The sequence below is a fragment of the Neomonachus schauinslandi genome, chromosome 9 (genome assembly GCF_002201575.2).
Source record: "Neomonachus schauinslandi chromosome 9, ASM220157v2, whole genome shotgun sequence".
NCBI classification, from domain to species: domain Eukaryota; kingdom Metazoa; phylum Chordata; class Mammalia; order Carnivora; family Phocidae; genus Neomonachus; species Neomonachus schauinslandi.
Window position 1 is genome coordinate 76,583,330 of NC_058411.1, and position 23,754 is coordinate 76,607,083.

Below are 23,754 nucleotides of genomic sequence, written 5' to 3' on the forward strand. Positions count from 1 at the left end.
TGTCCTGGATGCAGAACTGGGTGCCACAGCTTCACATTCAACTTGAAAGCCCTCAAATATCTTCACTCAAAGTAGAGTGCTTCCTTCTAAGTAGTTCGCTGGCCCCTGCAATAATGCAAACTGTGCCACTCAATCACAGCCTCTCTGGGAAGATGGAGAGTTACCATGACCACCAGGATATGACCCGTGTCATCGGCATTGCCATGACACTCGTGTTCTTCCTGGAGTAGAAGAAAACAAGCAGGATGTTGATGTCGGACTGGATCTGCTAGTATTTCAGAAACCTTATTAGGTGTCTGTATACACACCTAAGTAAATTTTTAGCAAATTAAATAAATATGTAAGAAATGGGAATAGATTAAAATACAGAGGATATATAAGGTGTTTCAGTTTACTAGCTCTTGACTAATTAATTAATTAATAGGTGTTGCCCATAATCACCAATATAAATTATAAGCCTTATTATGTATGTTTGCATTCTGAATAGCTTTTGTATCTTCACTTTAATGTGTTTGGCAGAACCAAGACAGAAAAGAGAAAAAAATTATATTACATTTAAAAACAAGTGTGGGCTTATACATTCAATTCAACATATTCCTTTAGTATGTCATCCAACTGTAAATGCAAAAATACTGAAGTGTATTTATCTGTGCAGATATACTCATACTTAACTCATAAGGGCACAGCATATCATCTGTGGTGACTTAGTGTGTGGTGTCATGCTTTTCACTGACTAGTCACAATTCAGGGTCATGACAATAACTTAACTCTTAGAAACAGTTTGCTTTTTGTATACCTTTACATTTCATAAAGACTTTTATGAGGAAAGAAGAATATTTTTATATTGAAAAATGCAATTTGTTGTGTATGTAAGAAAAGTATGCTCATAGCTACTATGATAGGTACTTGGATGTGTTTCATGCATTTGTAATGGATTTGTGTAAATCGAGGCTGAGACTACAAGAAGGAGGGGACAGGAAAACATCCTGGGCTCTGACGACATGATGCTTTAAACAACTCAGCATAGCCAAAAATAAACCAGCCCCTTTCCCTACCCAACACCTCTTCCTCATTTTGGGAAATGGTATCTGTCCACTCGGTTCCCAAGGCTGGAGAACTGCCTCTCGTCCTTGTCTCTCTGTCTTCCTTAGCAGCCTCTCCCAATCTCATTCCAAGCAGCCACTGAGTCTTGTCATCTCCAGCCCCTTAAAAGCACTTAAATATGTCCATTCATTCTGTCTCTTTACGTTTACCTTAATTTAGGCCACTGTCATTTATGTTGCTTATATTTCTGTGAAGCCTCCTAATGGGTCTCCCTACCTGTTCCCAGTCTTCTTCAATCCATCTGCCACACTTCAGTCAATGTAATTTTTTCTAAAATATATCTGCCTTATTTTTTTTTTAAGCCCCTGCATGCTTAATATCACTCAGTGGTTTTTGATCTAACATTCAAGTTCCTTAGTGTGGCTTACAAGGCCCTTCAGGATCTGGTCTCTATTTATCTCACTCAACTGTACATGCCCACCCCTCACTCATAGATGGGGCCATGGACAATTAAGAGCTGTTCATCCAACTCTCGATTCCAACTTCATTTTTGGTACTGTCTACTCCCTTGATACAGAAGGACTTGTTCTAACTCTGTCTGGCTTCATTGTTCCTGAGTTTAGACCTATCTTTCACTGGGAAAGTCTTCCCTGGATTTCCCGCAGTCTCTTAAATGCACTGTGGGTGCCCCAATTACATACATTCAACATCCAACAAATATCTGTCAGGTGTCCCCTGTATGCCCGGTAGTAGTTTCAGAGGTAGGCGGTGTTGAAGATCACAAATAGATAAAGATCTTTGCCCCCACGGAGCTTTCATTCTCCCAGAATTAGCATGGTGACTTAACTCACTATCTACCTGATTTTCTTCCTCACTAGATGAAGAAGGGCTCCCCTGAAGTTTTTGTATTATTATGATTGGCAGTGTCCAATCAGTAAATGTTTAAAGACAGACTAGCAAATGTGAAGCAAAGAAATGCCAATATATTTCTTTTATCTTAGGTCATTATAGTTATTTTGAAGCCAAAATAATTGTTTGGAAGTAAAAGAACCCAAACCTTTTTACATGACATGGGGATTTGATGAAAGACATAGGAACATGTCTTCAAAATTATATATAACCCTTTCTCGCCCTAACTTGCTTTTAGCCAGAGTCCTATAACCTCTTTTAATATCTAGGCCAAACTGTTAATTTTCTGACCAACAGAGTGTATAACGGAGTCTGTGAGAATCAATATCAAAGATAAAAACACTAGACTTCTGAAAGAGAAGAATCAACTGTTTGAACAATAGTATTAAATATATGCTTCCAATGGGCCTGAGGTGAAAAGATAGATATTTTTCTTGCAAACCTAAAGCAGCCACACTAAACTCTTAAGCTGTCCTTCAGAATTAGAAATAAAAATCTAGAAGACAAGAAAAGGGTTTTTGATGTTTTGAAGCCTCGTTTTCTTTTTCTAAAGCGAAAAGAGAGACCACAGCAGTGTTCTGCTTTTGATAAGAATACATTGGATGGACTTGAAAAATCAGAAGCTAATTACTTTTAAGATGATCTTGGGCAGGAAAAAATTTAAGGTGACACGGAGAGCTGGAGTATCTAACATTTAGTATTCAGGTCCCATAATTCCTTTGCAAAGCAAATAAGATTAATATGTGATTTTTAAAAATGGTCACTAACATGCATATTTCTTATCTTCATATGCACCTTCTAAACATATGCATCTTTATTTATTTATTTATTTATTTAAAGATTTTATTTATTTGGCATAGAGACACACAGCAAGAGAGGGAACACAAGCAGGGGGAGCGGGAGAGGGAGAAGCAGGCTTCCCGCTGAGCAGGGAGCCCGATGCGGGGCTCGATCCCAGGACCCTGGGATCATGACCTGAGCCGAAGGCAGACGCTTAACGACTGAGCCACCCAGGCGCCCCATATGAACCTTTATTTAAACAGGTTTATATTTTCTGCCTTCTAGGTGCTTTATATTTATAAGCCTATGCTATTCTTCCGAACACTGTTGCTTGTTTCGTTTTTGTAGAGATCACGAGTCCACTTGATATTAGTGACTTAGACTTTCTTCTGCTTTGTGAGTGTGGGTAATAGCTTTTTTGTATACCAACTCGCTTACACTGCAGTCTATGCTGGTAATACTGTACATTGCCTGACCTCTGAATGGAAAAATAATAACAAGTTAAAACAGTCATTTTACCTGAAGTCGATAAGGCCGTAACACTCAACCTGCTTTCAATTCACATACTCAATTTTCATCCACTCACTCTCGACTTTAAGAGGAAGGAATAATGACAGGTTACAGGCACTTTATTTCAAAATTCACTCACAAAGTTATTGACAAGCATTTTTCACAGAAACAGCTCTTCTCTCTGACCCTCGTGAGCTGTTTACATGAAAAATGCTCTTCCTTGTAGATTAATGAGAGTGGAACCTAATTCCATACCAAACATGTAGCAATTGCTTTAGCATCTCTGTTTTTGATATAGGAACAAAAATAGGGATAATTTGCCTCAAATTGCAGTCACTTCAGTCATAATAAAATCTCAGAGAGTACTGTTTGCTTTCAACTTTCATTAGGTAAGCTGGGGCTGTTATTAAGGCACCAACACATAAATGTTATATTAGCACTTAACAGAAGCATAGCATTCTCCTCTAGGAGATAAATTCTACCCTTGTCAATATAATTCCTTACTGAGCGCAGTAAAAGAGTTTGAAAAGATGAAATAGTGAAGCTTTGCACTAGAGGAAAAAAAATACCCTGTTCATTCAAGCTTAAAGGCCATTTTACTGGCCCAAGGTGCCAGGGTACTGTTTAGAAAATAAGTCCCAGAGAAACTCTTGTAGGTCAAGTCAAACATTGAGACAAACTTTCAGACATGTTCTCTTTGCCTGAGGTTGTTAAATCAGTTACTTTAAATTTCTGAATGCTTTCAACTGGCATTTCAACTCTGTGTAGAAATATAAGGATTTAAGGCCAAGATGGAGTTCATTTCCAGAAAGCAAATGATAATCCTTACGTGTAAACCACTGTACACACAGCACCCACACTTTTTTTTTTTTTTTTTTAGTTTGGTAAGCCCTTTCAAAATGTCAGGTATTGTGTATAATCATCGTGATAGAGCTGTTGAAATTTAATCTGAGTTTATCCATACTCTTACCGCTACGCGTCTTAGGCATATTAAAAATAACTGTCTCCTATGTAGGCCTAAGAGAAGTGCTGTCACCTTTGGAGAAATGAGGACCACTTAGTCATCTAAAATGGAAAATAAAGGAAGGGGAGGGGCATCTACCAGCTTGGCCATTGCTAGGCCTATCATTGCCACGATCCACCTTCCCCAGCCTTTCAGAATCCTTTATCATACGTCATTCAATGGTCTTAAGGTCTTTTAAGAAGGTTGTTGTCATTTGGATTGTTTAGAAGCCTTAATTGCAAACAGTGGACTGTTTCAACTACCAAGTTCAAGCCATAATGTTCTTCAAGTGACATGTGAAATGTAAAAGTAGCTCCTGTATTTGTAAGACACACGATTACAGACAGCAACATACAGTACGTGATTATGCCTAACGATGGTGGTGATGAGGGCTATTTGGCTTCATGTTCTGTTCATAGGGTTGGATGTATTTGTATTTGCCGACTTAGGTTCCTAGTCTACTAATCTGGGACATTACTGTCATTCAGCCTTTCCCAGAAGGTTAATGCATTTCCATCCACCCCACCTCATATCCTTTACATTCTGGTAATTCTGAAAATGGCCTGTAAATGTTGACTGCGGCCAGACAGAAGGAGAAAAGAAGTGTTAAGTGCTTTCTGCTGAGACTTCAAAGTCATGGGTATAACAGACGTTCACTTGTAATCAAGTTTTGAAATGGTAGTTTTGATATATAACATTTATATGAACAAAACAGCAGTTTCCTCTTCAAGACCAAATTAAAATAACTTTCAATCCATAAATATGAAGCAATTATCTTTTTCTTAAAAAACACATTTTGGGTGTAAAATGGGAACTAATGAATATACCAACAGTTTAATATGCTGACAAATATTTTACATGGAAGTTTTTAGTTGGCTTCAAAACTTAGAAAGGCTTTTTTTTTTCTTTCGGTAATATATATTTAAAAAATAAATTCAGGTCAGAGCTAGCAACTTCTCAACCATACCAGTGACTGTGAATTTAAATATAATTTATAGGGAAAGTAGCAAGGGCCTACCATCTAATTAAAGCAAATACCTAACTATAAACTCTTTAGTATCTTACAGATTTTTGAATCCTCAGCACCTAGCATAGAGCCTGGTACCCAAGAAGTGGTCAATGGAGTATTCATGCTAACACTTTTCTGAAGGGCAATTTATATCAAATTCCAAAACGTTCATTCAACTTGACCCTGAAATTCTAAGTGTAGAAATTTATTCTAAGAAAATAATTAGAGATGTTCACAAAGAAAATAACCGGAGTTATACAGGATGTTTACCATAGTGTTATATATAATAGCAAAAACTGCTAACAATCAAAATATCCAATAAGAGATTATTAGTCAAACACATTATAGTATATCACATAATGAAATATTACACAACTATGAAAAACTGTGTTTTAAACATTTAAGGGAAAATAAAATATATTTTGTGGGAGAAAAAGAGTTCAAAGACTAGTAGGTATATTAATAAAGTGCATATGTAATATGTGTGTGCATATAAATACATACATATACATGCATACATAACTGAATGAGACAGGAAAAATTATCTAAGGAAAAAACCCCACATGTTTCTTGTAAGCCCCTGCTGGCTTATAAAGATAGAGGATGCTAGGATGGGTCCTTTATTTACTGAGTGAAGAGCTCCAGGTGAGGACCCAGAGAGAAGACAGGCCAGAGCTGAAGACAGGGCCGGCCCTGTGCAGCAGGGCTGGTGATGCACAAGGAGTTGAGGTAGTTGGCACTTAATAGGAATTAGAAGCTTGGCAAAGAACCCAGATGTCTAATGGAGATTTTTTATTCAGTTTTTCTATGCAATATGTATTGTATCCTTTGCCTTTGCCTCCTCTTGAAAACTTCAGAAAAATATTGTTTTTCCTCTTACCTGTGAAGGTAGGTAGGTTTGCTTTGAGGGGAGGTGACCAAGTGTTGACTCTGCTCAGGGGCAAATAGCAAGGCTGCCTAAGGGTCCTGACCACATCTGGGATATTTCTTTAAAAAGAAATGCACCAAAATATTAGCCAGTCCTTAGCTTTTGGTAGAGAGAGAAGAAGGGGATTTTCATCCCCTTCTTCATATTGTAATACATTTTCCAAATTTCTGTAATGAATGTAATGTATATTGCTATTGTAATTGTTATATTATTATTGTAATGTATATTACTATTATAATCAGAAAATAGTTATTTAAAAAATAAATTGATGTCAGGGGTGCCTGGGTGGTTTAGTCATTAAGCGTCTGCCTTCGACTCAGGTCCTGGGATCGAGCCGCATGGGGCTCCCTGCTCTGCGGGAAGTCTGCTTCTCTCTCCACTCCCCGCTGCTTGCGTTCCCTCTCTGATTCTCCCTCTCCCACTCCCCCTGCTTGTGTTCCTCTCTCGCTGTCTCTCTCTCTGTCAAATAAATAAATAAAAATCTTTAAAAAAATAATAAATAAATAAATTGATGTCACATGAGTGAATAAATGAGTCAGTGAATGAATGAATTTAAAAAGTGGTAGTTGTGAGAAAGACTTTAAAATATATTCAAAAGGAAACTCCTCTAATTTACAATGATTATAAGAAACCTCAGAGCCTCCTTTCAGTTACTGGTTACCTTCTGAAATAGGACACTTGGTTTTAGAATACACACACACACAATATATATGTTTTTGCTTAATGAGTTTTATAATGCCTGATTAGTCAAATAATAAATTTGCTTATAGTTTTTCTTGAAACAATTTTATCCTTTCAAATCAATATCTTAGTAATAAATTTTAATATATATGTATTACTTGTGCCTACAATAAAATAGGCAATGAAGGTAATTTAAAAAATTCCATTCCTATATATTTTCCATTGAAAAAGGGAATCTAGCAAAAAAAGCATATGCATTTAAGCAACTAATGAATGGAGTTGTGTTGACCTTACTGTTCTCCCAATTGTACTTCCAGTGATTGAGATCACTGATACTAGCCAGACAACTAGGGTTGACTCCTGGCTCCACCACTTATTGGCTGTGTGATCTTAGGGCAGGCATTTAATTCCTAGTGTCCTATTCTGTAAAATGGGATAACACTAATTCCTACCTCAAGGTCATCATGAGAATAATACAAAACATTTTTAGATTTGTTTAGATGATCACCTTTGATTTGGGTCCTGCCACCGGTATTTATGAGCATGTAGACATTGGGTTGATGCCCGCGATCCTGTAGTGCACCCACTGGTTAGAGCACTCATGTGGCACCAACGCCTGCAAACCTGGACACTAGATACTGCAGTTGATCTTGCATTCACTATTACTGCCCTCGGAGTCTTTTGTCAGCTCTAAAGACAAAACTTGGCTTTGTAGTAAAAATTCACCATTAAAGATATTTTAATAGAGTAAGACTTGAGTTTCTTAACTTAGGTAATAAACTGAGATTATGATTTGACATCAGGAAATTATATTGCAGTGGAGTAATGTACTACTTTAACTGTCTTACACTAACAGGGAGAGAACTTAGATGGACTTAATGTATAAATGATGCCCTTGTGCCAAGTAGAGGCCAAATGATAGGACATTCTTCTCAAAAGAAGGTTTTACAATGGTTCATATAGAGAGAATCCATGTCAAATTGCAGTATAGCTACACCAACCAGAAAAGGAGTCATACCCTAGGAGCCAGAATTTATTTGTTTAGGAGACACATTACACGAGTCCTACTTCTCAAGTATTATTTTGTAGTAGCTCATTAGCAATGCAAAGAAGTAAATATATAATAAGATATAGGATATTTTTATTTCATAATATTTATTAATCAGCATTAGGATTATTAGAATGACTGTCCTTCTAAATAAAGATGTATATACTTGTGACTGAATTTACAGTTATGTGTCACAATAAAGTGATGCTTTCAATTATAGTTGTATTGGCTTTGTAGGTTTATTTTTATTTAACCTTTACATTTGTTTTGGTTGTATAATTGATAAAAACCATAGGTAAAGGAGTTCGTGGGTAGTTTCATAGGTTCAAGTAACATTATACTAAAAATAATGCAGACCCAAAACTGGACATCTGCAAACATTTTTTTTTCTCAATTTCAAGAGTAAAAAGTTTGAGAATTGCTGTAGTAGAGTAACCTGCTTTTCTTTGCAGAATGTTTCAAACAATATCATTACCAAAAGTAACGTGCAATTTTGGCTGAAAATCTAATACATTTGGCTCCTATTCAAGAAGTCGATAGCTTTGTGGGCTTATTATCCTGACAAAGACGACAATGAGAGTGGTGAGGATGATTCTGCAAATCTACAGATGAGGATCCCACTCCCCATCAATAGGATGTGCACTGATTTATATTGACCCATGGACAATTTTCATCCGGTTATGATAATGACATGCATTTGCAAATTTCCATTCTCACATCTATGAAATGGACAATACCTGTATGATTATCTTCGAAAGTTAAGGTGAGGAACAAAGGAATATATGAAAGTAATTTAAATAGCAAGATTCTATGGCTACCCCAATGCATCATTATTATTTCATTAAGAATCATCTCAGGGCCTATTTACTCTTTGAGTTCTTCTTGTTCCTCCTGTTTAGGCGATCAGGAGTAGGTTATAAGCAGTTGGGAATAGGTAGTATATTAGTTCTTGGCGATCATAAAACGCAGCTGCTGAAATCTGATTGTTTTCAGAGGCTACACATCACGAAAACTTGGGCACCTCTTAGAGAACCAGGGAAGCTTTCAAAGGAAAAAATACTGTTACATCTCTTTGATAAATATAGAGGATATTGGTGCAGATGCCCAATGCAAAACAGAGACTGTGCCTCCCGGAAGCTGTCGCCCACAAAGAACTGAAGCTGAGAAACAACTCCAGCCTTACCACCTGAGCTTCTGCCCTTGAATTGATATTAAGTAACCATATCGCTCATTATAGCCTTTCATCTCCCTTTCTGATGCCTTTTAATTTTTAAACAGCCCGGCTTTACAAATCATCTCTTCTTTCATGTGTTCTCCCAGCAAAAGAATTAATTTTTGCAAGCAAAATATCTAAACAGTAAGCATAATAAGAATGAAACAGGTTCAAGCTCATTAGCAGCAGGGAGCAGATGTAGTAAAACTCTGCCAGTTCCCCTACATTGCCTTCTCAGCAGGGACTGGGCACCAAGCTGGGAGCTAGTTCCGCAGCACAATGCTTGGCTGCAGCGGCAGCAAGTGCACCTCTTTGGCTTCAAGTACAATCCTAAGAATTCACTTTGATTTTTGATTTGTCTTTGCAATAATAATGTCTAAAAGGACCCTGCAGAGCGAAAATGTAAAGTTAAGCACCAAGTGCCGGCTAATCAGGAGACCATAAGAATGTAAGGGATAAGAAAATAATTATAGATTATAAAGGCATTTTATCCTTTAAAAAATATTACCTTCTTGACAAACAGAGGCTCCGGAGTCTGGATGGAATCAGTAATTGCTCAAGTTAAACTTCCTTGAAATATCATGCCATATCTGACGTTCATTACAACGACTGTTGCCCAACGGATAGAAGAAAGCTGTGGATGGACCAAATCGATACACTGATCATGATACAAACTAAATGCACATGAGTTCTGTGAGAAAAAACACAATCTCAGATTATTAAACTAGGATTTCTTCCTTAAAAAGCACTGTTAAAATGAACCATCTTTTAGGAAACAGCATTATCAACCAAGCTGAAGCGGCTATAAATGTGAATATTAGCAAGGCTTTATTTTTTTAAAAAAAATCTCTGCTAGAAATTAGAATACATTCCTGGGACTATAAGTAATACTTAGATGTGCAAAACACTGTTGGACAGTATATATATATATCTATATATATCTATATATCTATATATCTTCTACAATCTATCCTGGACATTCAGAATGTGATTTCATATTAATGAATTTGTTTCTCCAACAGTGTTTTGCACATCTAAGTACTACTTATAGTCCCAGGAATGTGTTCTAATTTCTAGGAGAGATTTTTTTTTTTAAATAAAGCCTTATATATATTTTTTTCAGATAAGTGAAGATACACTGTAGAATCCAATTCATGGAATTTCCAATAAATCAAACTGCAACAGATCTAAATGTAACAATCAAAAACTTTATCTGCATAGTCTTACAACTCCATAAATTACTCGAAAAGCTGATACAGTGTGTTTATTTGCTGTGTTTGTGTGGGTTTAGTTTTTGCAACAGATTCATCCAAGTCTGATAGACAAGATGCTTTTAAGAGAATGACATTAACAGTGTTCCAGGAAAGCTACTCTAAATCTTTCAAAGAAAGAAAAAAGAAACTTAGAAGTGTAATTACTGGGAGAGAGGGAATGCATATTCTGAGTCTTCTAGGCTACTAAAATAAACGCGTAATCTTTCCTCTGAAAAGTAATAGTATTGGCTTCAAAACCTGGAGCAGATCTAAACCTACAAGCAAGAGTTAAACTTACCCATTTCATGAAAATTCACAAGGCAAGGTCAAGAGGATCATTAAGTAAGAAGAAGTTGACCTTAAAAAGTCACCTATGTACTATGGTTGATCTATGCCCATGTTGACCTTAAAAAAGTCACATATATACTAAGGTTGATTGATTCCTTTGAATTGCTTCACCCATATGCCATTGTGGAAGAAGCATAAATGGTTTCCCGACACGTCTCCTTTAATGCAAACATTTTTGAGTATCTTCATACTCAACTAGGTCCCATCAGTTTATATCAGTTGGATCATGCATTTCAAAATTTGGGTTAATTCTTCAAACTCAACAGATTGTGGGTAATGTTGGAAGTCATGGCAATAGTGACCTAGGACTTGTGTATCCTTGAAGGTACGTACATAAGACAGTGGGTCACTTTGTGGTATCAGCATTTTATTGTGCAGTTTCAATAATTAAAAACAACTGAGCTCCCTTAGCAATCTCCAGCATAGATCCTATGGACAGTTTATATATGGAAATATGGAACTGAAAACTTCCAGGGAATTCTGCTTTTAGGTTTTATTAGGAATTAATTAAGAATAATAGAACCAAACTGAAAGAGAAGACACATGTAGAGAAATTGGCAGAAAACACATCTTTTAATGTGGCAGTAAAACCCATCCACAAAAACATAACTAAAAAAAAATAGTGCTCTCTAATATTTTACAGGCATAGAAACCACGGACAATTGCTGACATTATATCTACCTTTTGGAATAATTTCGTCTGGGTTACCTGTCATCCAACCTGGAAATCAAGTGACAAGAAAAGAGTAGTAACTATAAAGTCCTTGAAAACAACCAGAAAAACAGGACTGAAGGGATGCTCATCAAAACACCATTCTGCCTACTGGTCATGTATGAGGAAGAGACAGCAGCAGGATACTCAACAAACTGGGGTATAGTGTTCTGAAGTGTGATATTTCCAAACATCAGTGAGGGCACAGAAATACTTTAAATTACTGCGGAAGCAGAGCCTAGAGCAATATGGAATTAACTGTGGATGACTATGACATTAGGTGACAGAGCAGCCTGGTATGCAGCTACAAGGAATAGAGTTGTTTTTGGTGGGGGAAAAAAAAAACCACAAAAAAACATCAGGCTGATTATTGCCTAGAACGTAGAGTTGCAAATAGTGACGAGCCATTCAGGTAGTAGCTACTGCCACGTAACATGACAATTTTCACATGAAAATGTCTGAGTGGAGAACATATTAAAGATCACGGAATTATAAAACTGTAAGATTGGACAGAGCCAAAGTCCACATCTGTTCAATCCTCTAAGGTCCTCCTTGCTCACCAGTTAGAGAGTTAGCAACTGAATCCACGTCTCTGGATGCCTGGTCTAGCCACCCACCCTAGTCACAGTGCATTTTAGAAGCATCAGCTTTAAAATAGAGGTGAACTTCTTAAATTAGAAGAAAACCTGTACCAATTCCTTTATATCTTCAAAGAAAATCTGTGGAGGGGGCCATATGCAAGGTGTGAAGTATGTATACTCAATTAAAACTTTCAAGGGATCGGGCACCTGGGTGGCCCAGTTGGTAAGCATCTGCCTTTGGCTCAGGTCATGATCCCAGGGTCCTGGGATTGAGCCCCGCATTGGGCTCCCTGCTCAGCGGGAAGCCTGCTTCTCCCTCTCCTACTCCCCCTGCTTGTGTTCCCTCTCTCGCTGTATCTCTCTGTCAAATAAATAAATAAAATCTTAAAAAAAAAAAAGCTTTAAAAAAAACCCACTTTCAGTGGATCTTTAAACATAAGACCCTGATAATGTCTTTGAATTTCTAATCCATTTTGGTGATTCTTAGTCCACCACAAAGACCTATTTTGATCTCACAGGTCACCTCGTCCAACCTTTTCATTTCAAGAAGTAGAAGGTCTCTTCACTCATTTCCACATAAGTAGCCCTTTCTATTCTCTCTATAAATGCATTCACTGATACTCAGGGCAGGATGAAAAATTTGGGCTACTAACTCTTCTCCAGAATTCCCACCACTTTGCTTCTACCAGTTGAATTGTACAGTTACAAATTATCAGTTGTCCTTATTCTGAACTTGAATATGCTAGTTGCAATTGCTATTGACATTATGTATTTTCAATTAAGTATTATATAATCCTACGGAATATGGATGTGAAACAAAGTAGAGCTGTTTCTATAAAACTTAAGTTGAATATTGTTGGATAGGCTTTAGAAAAGTGGGCTGTTACTAAAAACATGCTGTCAGTGTTGGTGAGAATATAGAGAAATTGGAACTCTTTTTTTCACTGTTGGTGGGAATGTAAAATGGTGTAGCTGCTATGGAGAACTGTATGGAGGTTCCTGAAAAAATTAAACATAGAGTACCATATGATTCAGAAATCCCACTTTTGGGTATTTATCCAAAAGAACTGAAATCAGGATCTCAAACAGATACGTGCATTTTCACGTTCATTGTAGCATTGTTCACAATCGCCAACAATAGGTGGAAACAACCTAAGTGTCCACTGACAGATTGACAGATAAATAAAATGCGGCATACACCTACAATGGAATATTATTCAGCCACAGAAAAGAAGGAAATTCAACAATGCATAAGAGATTCTTAATCATAGGAAACAAACTGAGGGTTGCTGGAGGGATGGCGGTGGGGGAATGGGGTAACTGAGTGATGGCCATTGAGGACGGCACTTGATGTAATGAGAACTGGGTGTTATAGAGACTGATGAATCACTGAACTCTACCTCTGAAACTAATAATATACTATATGTTAATTAATTGAATTTAAATTAAAAAAAGATAAAAAACCCCATCCGCCCCACTCAAAACCCTTGAAGACATCATGCAAAATGAAATAAGCCAGTCATAGAAAAACAAATACTGCATGATTCCACTTACATGAGGTGTCTGAAGTAGCCCTACTCATAGAAGCAGAAAGTAGAATGGTGGTTGCCAAGGGCTGGGGAGAGGCCGGAAGTGGGAAGTTGCTGTTCAATGGGCATAAAGTTTCAGTTATGCAAGATGAAAGAGTCCTAGAGATCTGATGTATAACATTGTGCTTATAGTTAACAAAACCGCAATGTATACTTACACATTTGTTAAGAGAGTAGATCTCCTGGTGGGTTTTTGTTTTTGTTTTTTTTACCACAATAAAAAATGCTATTAATTTGGGTGCAAAAGATTAGAAAAATTGTTAAATTCTAGAAATGTTTTTCACTCAGATTACTTCATAAGTGTTTTTAATTTGTTGCTCCATTTTAAAGAAAAAGAAAATAGAAATTGTAGGTAATGTATTATGAGTAGGATTTATGCAACAAATATCCAATACCAGCAGGACATGCCAAGACAAGACTTAGGCCCTACACCAAAAGACTAGTGAACTAATGTACATTTATTTGTTTTAATTTAAATGTTTTAGGGCATGTGTAGGTCATCTGTTAATGATCCCCCAATTTAAACAACTTATTCAATCAAATAGCTTAAGTATAGGTCCCGTGCCTAAGTTATTAGTTGAGATACCCCCCAATTTCCCCTTATAATGCATAAAAGATGATTTTGTCCTAAACTTTAAAGAATAGGTTTGATGATTTGGTCACTTCCACTATAATCTTGCTATTTATTCTGTTCAGTAACTATCTCTTGAGGGCCTGCTTTGTGCTAAGTATCATGTCCCACATTTTACTACGTAGTATGGGAGGTCTATGAAATTTGGACTAAAACTCGGGTTCAAAGCCTGGTTCTTTAATATCTACCTCATTAAGTTGCCTAGAAGATTAAATCGTAGGCTACTTGACTCATGGTAGGTGCTCAATAAATATCAGTTTCCCCAAATAAATCACTGCATTGAATCACAATGACAACTGACAAGTGGGTACTATTATCCCCATTTTATAATTATACAGCTAATCATTTGGAGAGCCTGCCTAAAAACCCATCTGTCTAAAGCCTGTGCTCTTTCCATTGCAGGATGCTGTTTCATTATGGTCTAATTTTGAGTAGGATTCCATTCTGGATGATTTAGCCAGGTTGAGTTGCAAATGCACCGCCAATGGCTGAATGAATTGGTGTAAATGCTAAAAATGATGCAGACAGAATTTCTTAGTGGTACCCATTTATAAATTGGGGAACAGCCGCCAGATGCAGTGGTTTAAATTTCATTAGTGTTTATGCCTAGCTGCTTTTTTTTTTTTCCTGGTGGGAGGGTGGGGGGCAATAATTAGGTTGTCTGGATGCTTCTTGGGTCTGCTTCTTTTATTATATTTTTGATTTATTATATTTTATAATTTAAGAAGTAATCTTACAAAGTAATTTCATTAGAAGTTTAAGAGAAGGGAGTGGCAAGGGCACAGTCCTACTTTTCACCAGTTAGAGTTCATGGTTTCCGTGCACTCTGATTTCAGGAGGACTATTGCCCTGGGATGTGAAGAAGCATTAAAAGTAACATTGTTAGTGTTGTTATTGTTCTGCCTTTCTAGTTGGAGGAGCATCATCATGGCTGGACTGGACAGAAACAGACTAGAAAGAGAACATTGGTGCCTTTTTCTTTAAACTTGGAAGTTTACAGTCGGCTTCCCAAGCAACAAGATGGTCACCTCTTTGCTCTCATTCTTACTCTAAAAGTAGCATTTAAGTGACTTGTCATGATTAGGCGTTTTTAGCATTGTCACCAGCTTTACTTCATGCTACACTTCCGTTTTTCTATCACTACTCTCAGATTGCTACCACAAAGGTACTGGTGTCTTGGTGTCCCTTTCTCCATTTTTCTCATATTCCTTTTGCTTCAGAGAGTCTGATCCATAATTTAAGAGCCAGGCAAACCCCAACACTGGAATTATCTGCTAAACTTGGAATTATCTCTCCCTGTTTGACTTTTCCATTGCATTTGTTATGGCATTGATTATAATTTATAGTACATTTGCAAATCCCTTGAAGGCACTTTTGTAATTTTTTTTCTCAAAAAATAGTTCGTTTGAAATTTTGATGAATTTCAAGATGTATCATCAATCACTTTATAATGAAGCAAATAACAAGCAAAAGTATAAATTCAATGTAATGGGCCATATTTCATTGTGCATCAAAGGCATTTTATATCAAACTGACGTGTATCTTGAGGTATATACCATTGTCATAAACTCAAGTAAGCTCTCCCTAGAGACAATGTTTTTCTTTTTCTGTTGTGTTCCAACAGCCAAGTCTTTCTTTAAGTAGCACACCCAGAAAGAAGAATGAAGCATCATTCTACGTAAATGGTGACTCAAGCAATGACCGCTTTTGAAGGCCTTCTCTGTTTCAGGCATTGATTGCACTTGTCATTTGGAAATTCCATGAGCATCTTCATCTTATAAATGATTAAGATTAGCATGAGTAAGTAACTTGCACAAGATCACCAAGAGGCAGAACAGGGATATGGATCAAAGTTCATCTCAAGTCAAAGTCTGTGCTCTTCCACTATGAAGACCCTTCCTGATACTCACTCTCCCCACAGCTGAGATGGATCTGACTTCTGATAAGGCTGGTGGGAATAACTTGTGTCATTGATTTATGCCCTGTCTTATTTTTGAAAGGACTTAAGACAGGGGTGAAACACAATCATGTTCTCTGCACAAAAGAACAGGGTTTGTATTGTACAGCCCTAGTTTAAATCCCGCGACCCCCACTTGATAGCTGTGAGAAACTTGTTTCCTCATTAGTAAAAGGGAGTAAGAGTGCCTAACTCTTAGTGCTGTTGTAAGAACTGCAGGCAGCAACAGTAAACCTCCTGGCATGGTGGCTGGTACGAGGAGAGATCATAAATCTCAGTTCCCTCTTCATTCTACCCTATCTTTTGACCATGACTTGCCTCTCTTTAGGTGGTAGTACCATTTGAAAGCAAAATAGCTCTATTTTTTCCCACTGACCATTACTGTCAAGTTTAACCATTATTGCCCTCATGTGTGAACAACTAAAGGTGCCACCCCAAGCTTTAGAAAAGGTCTTGAGTGACCACATCCATTTTGATGGAGTTACGGAACCTGCTTGGGATTAAGCTTGAGTATTGATCTTTATAGGCTTCTTTGCTGCTTCTTGATGTATATTAAGATACAGATAATTAACTGACATTATTTTTTAAGACTATTGAATTTGTACACTTATAGCAAACCTACACAATTTGTGTGCATCTGTAACATCAATATCATTCATTTATTTATTTACAGAGCATTTTTAAACACCCACTATTTGCCAGGCACCATGCCAAGAACCTATGTGTTGATAAGAAATGAACATAAGGCAGGCAAGGTTGTTGCTTTCTAGAAACTGCCAATCTTGAAAGGGGGAAAGACAGAGGTGTAAGTTAATGCTTGTAACTCAAAATGATATGTGCTATATTGAATAATATTAAAAGATCTAATAGATCAAAGAGAATATTTCACACATTTATAACACTAAATTCTTATCTTCCATCTCAAAAGTAGTATTAATAACAAGCGTAAATATAATGTATGTGTTAAGAAACTAAATTTATAATACCTATGATAAATATCTGAATAGTAAAATATTTTCATGAAATAGTATCATTGAAATAAAAAGTTTTTCCGAGCTTTCCCCTTTGTAAGAACAATGCAAAGACAGAGACATTGGGACACTCACTAAATCTGTCTTTGTTAAATGACCTCAACTTCATGAAAAAGGACTTTTTTCATTTAACATAAAAAAAGGGATTTTTCTTTAACAAAGAAAAATCGTATCAACAGACATGCAAACCAAAGATATATTACCAATATTTGGGTACTGTTTACCTGTTGCAATTATTGTTTAATACTTGCTCATATATAAAATTAGCTGCACATATTTCTCTCTTATTTTTGGCTTTCACTTATTAATCTAGACGGTCATGGAACTGTTCATGGGAAGTAATGAAGGTAGTTGCATGGAAAGAACAGGAGGAAAAGTGTTTTAAATAAGACCCTTTCAAAGAATATAAAGAAAAAATATTTTTCAAACTAAGCAATTTTAGAGTTAGAATAATACAAACAGTTTTGGTTTAGAAATCACAACCAGAGCATTCGCTGGGAGGTTGCGAAATGCACCTGAGGAATTTTTCCCACCTAATGCATGATGAAGAAAACATCAAGAAAGGTTAAGTAATTAGTCAGTGCCAAGCCAATATGTGACTGCGACAACGACACCCACTTGTGAATAAGACTTTCAAGAAGGAAAGTCAGAACACACAAAAAAGCATATCGCAAATATGATGAAACACCAAGAAGGAAGAGGAAACAAATAGACGTGGCTCAAAGAAGTTCTCAGCAAATGGTGTGGCACTCCGCTTCCTTCACACTCCTATTTTGATGTTTAGTCTTCATCAGGAGAGCCGATTATAATTGACATTTGCTCAGAGCACCTAAGATGACATGGTTCAAATGAAGACTCTGATGCCAGTAAAAGGGGATGACAAGAAACCCTTGTTAAAAATACTCATTTACTTGTTAACAGAGTTTTTCTATACACTTCTTTTTTATGCTGCCCTCTAGGATTCATTTTTATTTATTTCCTCCTAAGATTCCATATCTCTTATGACAGTCTTCTCATTCATGTTGCAGAAATGAAAGAGCCTGGGGTTTCCTGACATTAGTGCTTTTAAGATATGCTCTATTCCCTGGTTTCGAGCAAAAGTCAAAGGAAAAGATAATATATAAGTACAGGGAGACCTGAAGCTTGACAAAGGATCTCCCTCTGTCTAGAGAGCAAGAATACCTCTTCCTCATTAGGAACACAAGCCCAGAAGCCATGAGCTGCCATCAGCCCCTGCTACCCCAGGCTTCTTCAAGTTGTCAAAGTACACAATAGCCCTATAGTGTCTGAAAGCATGAAAACTTCTCATACCCCAAAATAACCTACTTTCCTGGTCATCCTTTTTTCTAACACAAGGCACAGTATGTGTTCCTGTAGTCAAATGTACCAATCAGCTATGTATCTGCATACAGGATTATAAGATCTATTAACTGCAGATCCTGTGAAAAGGCGATGATGCTATAGCGCTATTCCAGGCATTGTACTAAGGGTTTCACTTGTATTATTTCATTTAAACTTCACAGTGACTGTATGTTGAAACACTAATGTACACCATTTAACAGAAGAGGAAACGAAAGCTAAGGAAGGAAAGAGGCAAAAGTTTGGGTAAACAGATACCAAAAGTCTTGCGGGCACTGAACCCATATTGGAAGCAGAAGAAAGTTAGATTCAAGTATGGGAGACAAAGAAACATTTAGACAGCAGGCTAAAATGCCCTTTTATCCACACACAACTGCCTTAAGTCTGTAGATCCAGCTTCTTATAATGGGTTGTTAAAAATAACACTCAGTGTTTACAGGTAAGGCTCCACAGATTATTAAAATATTTTAAAACTCCCCCACAGGTTGGTAAGAGTGCCCTGGCCATGCTGGCTTCTCACCCAGGATGCCCTTGGTATATAGCGAGTAAAGAGTTCATGCTCTGCTTTGCAGAAACCTGCTCTAACTCTGACTAGTTGATGCCTGAGTCAGTCAATCTCTCAAAGCCTTCCCGCCTGGGCACAGCCAGTGGCTCCTCCAGGGATGCCCACAGATTGGCTGGTCCTCATCTCTTCTGAAGCTGTGGGAACTTCAGTCTTCATGGGACTTTGGCTCTGAGGGAGCCAAGGAGAGACAAAAGAACCTGGAAGGGTGGGCTGGCTGGTGGGCCAAGAGTGGGTGCTACAGTAGATTTTAAATATTTTAAATATCATCTCCAATTGGGAGACTAGGAGAGAAATGCAAGTACTGATAAAATGAGGTATTCCTCATTTAATAGAATAGGGTTCTCAATCGTATTTATAATGGGATCCACAGGAAAAAGAAAAACTTGCTTCCAAATGCAAACATGAAATCTAAGGTAAAACAGTGTAAATAATTCTCAAAAATATTAATAAGAGGGGCGCCTGGGTGGCTCAGTCGTTAAGCGTCTGCCTTCGGCTCAGGTCGTGATCCCAGGGTCCTGGGATCGAGCCCCGCATCGGGCTCCCTGCTTGGCCAGGAGCCTGCTTCTCCCTCTCCCACTCCCCCTGCTTGTGTTCCCTCTCTCGCTATGTCTCTCGCTCTCTCTGTCAAATAAATAAAATAAAATCTTAAAAAAAATATTAATAAGAATACTGTGCTATGCTAAATAGATCATAAAATAAATTCACCACAAGTGAAAATAGACTATGGTGTCAGAAACTCTGCCACTTCTGGTGAAGAGATAAAAGAGATAAAAATGCTTTGGCAATTTGTTATTTTTTTGGGGGGGGGGTCAATATTAATCATATACCTAAGTGAAAGGAGAGATTTTAAGGTAGAGCTTTAAGATAGGCAGAGATTTTAAGCTTAGTAAGAAAAGGGTAAAGTTCTTAAATCCAGTAAAGTTCTGATTATTCATTAGCCAGAATAGCTTTCAATTGCCCCATTTTTTTGGGGGGGGGGGAGTAGCTGTGTAGCAGGGTACTTATGCCGAGGGAGAAGAAATGTCAATCAGTTGAGAGTAAGATATTAGCACAAACCTCCCAAATTCTGGGTAGCTGATCTATAGAGTAAGCTTGTAACAATTTATGCATTTTTTGACTCTGAAACTCAGTGGTGGCTCTCTGCCATGTTTGAGCTTGCTTTATAAGGCACTTGACAATGTGTTGAAAAGAGGTTTGCTGAGTTATTTGTGTCCTTGCCTTTTTTTCCCACACCACCAGCAAGTAAGTTCTTAAGGGCTGAGAGAGCATTGGCACCTAAGTATCCACTGGATGGACTTGAATTTATAACATCATTTCTAAGAAAACTGCATTTTGAGTTCAGGCAACTAAGTTATAAGCAAAGTTCTGGGAAAAACTTTATTCAGGTAAATTGGTTACTACTTGAAAGTATTATCTTCAACTGAGTAAGTCAACTTTATTTTTTATTTTTTTTTTCTAAGTAAGTCAACTGTAAATCAAACACCTCTTGGGATTCTTGAATGAATTATCTACTGCTTTTGTACTTTTGAATTTTTTGAAATTATATCATGAACTCCTACCCTGGTTACCACTAAAGATTAAATTACATTGGACTTCACTCTCCAAAGGCCCAAACAAAGAATTCCTGGACTCAGTCACATGAATTCTTCTGAACACAGTCCTCTAAAATACAAGAAATGTTAATACTATAATTCACAGTAGAGCTCTGCTATCTTTAATGTAATAAAATGCAACCAAAAACTCATATGACTGTAGGAATATTGCTGTCTAGTGTTGAAATGGATCATTTAAAAAATTGGAACTAAGTGCTGAACAGGGAAATCCACAATAAAAATGGCAGCAGTAAAGGGAAAAAGCAGCTTTCATAAAGAATGTCAACATTTCCTTTCATATGGATGCTTCTGCTAAAATATGTTAATCTGATCATTTTGATTTACTGGTTTTGCTTAATATTTACAAAAGGCCAATCATGTAGAATTTTACATCTTGTAGGAGACATTCCATGGATTTTTAGTATAATCCCCACCCCTCAAAAAGGAGGAAAAAAAATTACTGATTAATGGTTGTGGTCAGGGATATGAGTACCATAAAAATGAGACAAGATGGTAACACACTCCTTTTGTAAACCACAACTAGAACTTTAAAAGGTGGCAATGAATCTTATTTTACACATGGAAAATGTATACATGCCTGAAGTATATGCAATCGATCTATCTCCGCTTCAGGATTTCTAGGTATTTCAGAATATTTTTTGAATTAAGACACATTACCATATTAAGCAGTGGTGGTGTGTTGTCCCCATAAAAGCAGTTTTCCTTGACCACTGACCTGAGAAATAGCTACATAAAGTTCTTTGCTGTTTATTGTCAAGACAGTGAAGAGCCAAGGGACCTCCTAAAAATACAAATGGAAGAAATCTTTTGCAGCTTTCACCATCATTCATTCATTCTGGAAAGAGTTATTAAATCCCTAGAAGTAGTTGGGCTTCACCTGAGTAGCCAGTTTGTTTTCATCTCATTGACATGACAGGTTCTTTCACTGACTGCATTCCCCTTTTTTGCATAGACTGCTAGAAAGCTCCAAGCCAAATCTGACAAGGACACAAAACTTTATGGCACATATTTTTATAAAAAAGAAACAAAACAAACTAATCTCAACCCCTGCTGGTTTCATTTTATTTTAAGTTAACAAACATTTAGTAAGCATGAGAAATGAACCAGGTACTCTACTTGGGTTTTCTTTTTCTTTTTCCAATTTCTATATTTAATAAAGACAATTTTTCATATTTTATATACTTTTCTAAGCTATCGAATATAGAATACTAGGTTCCTAATTTTTAAGGGTACAGATTGCAGCCATAAGACCACACTTCTCCAAACTAGAGAATTAACTTGCCTCAATTCCTGGCAAGAAAGATGGTTTTCTATAAATTCCAATCACATCATATGGTTTGGTGCAAAATGAACTATCTATATGCATGAAGCTAATTGCTTAATAGCCCTTCTAACATATGCTTTCTGAAAAAAAATGTACACACACATACACATACAACAAATGTACTGGGTGGGATCCTTTGCTTAAAGGTCTCTGGAGTCTTAGCAGAAAGTTGTAAGCAAACCAAGAAACTTGCATACAAAATTATTCATTTATTCTATCCTTTGAGTCAAGTGTAAGTCAGGAAGAACTATTCATCTTGGAAAACTATCTATTCTTTCTTTAAAGCAGTTTCCTCAGGTGAGTAAATATGAAATGTGTTAAGTTTTTCTTGAAGGATACACCTTCCTATATTTTGAAATTAATGGCAAGCATAACAGGATCAGAAATCTTTATCTGAAAAGTCATCATGGAAGAAAGTTGCCTGCTCAGAATTCTTAAAAGTTGAACATAGGTAACATACTACCATAAGTACAACTGGAAAATGATTATAAAAAATATAAATGCATTCTTTTAAAATAGTACTCCAAGTATGTCTAAATATAGAAATTATTTTTAAAATAATTTATTGTCCTTTTGATAGAGTGATATTACAAAATTTAATGCTCTACCTTAAAAAAACCCTGCCTAGGAAGCTCAGTCAGAAGTCAAGATTCAATGTCTTAGTTATAGAATAATCAGCTCCCTCACAGTTTCATGCAGAAAGTAGTGCAACTTGTATCATGGAGGTGAGAACTATCTCTTAATTATTTCTGTATCCTAATTGAATACCTGACACAGTGCTGGAAAAATGAGTAAGAATTTGATAAATGGCATTGGTTGAATAAATAAATGAATGAAATGATCAAAGGCAATTTAGAGATAGAAGGGAATATTTTTTAAGAAAATTGAGGTCATAGTTGAATTAACTGCCATTCATTTTAACTTGTGGCTGAGAGAAAAATAATAAGGACTAGAACCCAAATTTCTTGACTTCTAGATCAATTATTTTTCATGTCGTTATTTTTTTTTCTAATGTAATTTAAGGATGACAGATTACCAAGATTTATCTGGATAGTCTTATGCCATAAAAAAGAATGGAGTAACTATAACACATTGGCTGAATATAATTCAGCAAAATGGCTGAAAATAAATGACCCCGGGGGAAGAAGATCCTTTTTGAATAGAACAGGAAAATGCTGAGTGGGATGCAGGAGGAGAATGGGTATATGATAGAAGAAAGAAAAAAAATATATATCTCATAAAATGAGGGCACCAGCGCTTGAAGAAGGGTAAGGGTCTGCCATTGTGATGCTATTACAATGTAGACTCCAGGCAGTTGGTTTAATGCAGAAAGATTCGGTAAGAATTAAAGGTCGAGCTCTTCAAAGGGGAGGTTCAGTAGATTGGTTTCTCTTTCCCCATTGGAGAAATATTGGCTTCCTCAAAGAAAATAAGGTAGATTCCAAGCAATGGGGAACTTAAGCCAAAGGCCCAGAGATTCTCTAGAAAACAAAGAAAGAAAGGATAGAAGAGAGAGGTTTTGAATAATAGGTGTCATGGTGGCATAGTCTGAGGGGCGGTTAGGTTTCCAAAACCAGGAAGATGACAGAATTCTAGGGCTAGCATGGCAAAATGGAAGGCAGTAAAATGTTTCTTTGGTGTTCTTGCCTTGTGTACTAGCCTACTTG

At 36.8% G+C, this 23,754-nt stretch overlaps 1 long non-coding RNA gene across 1 annotated transcript in view; it reads right to left on the bottom strand.

Moving 5' to 3' along the window:
- Window positions 1-208: 208 nt before the first annotated feature.
- The window catches only part of LOC110585461, a 34,055-nt gene continuing 10,509 nt past the window's right edge, over window positions 209-23,754 (bottom strand). The window contains exons 2-3 of the long non-coding RNA XR_002480626.1: window positions 9,634-9,759; window positions 209-221 (exon numbers count right to left, since the gene is read on the bottom strand). This is a non-coding gene — a long non-coding RNA (uncharacterized LOC110585461). The remainder of the gene's footprint in view (window positions 222-9,633; window positions 9,760-23,754) is intronic.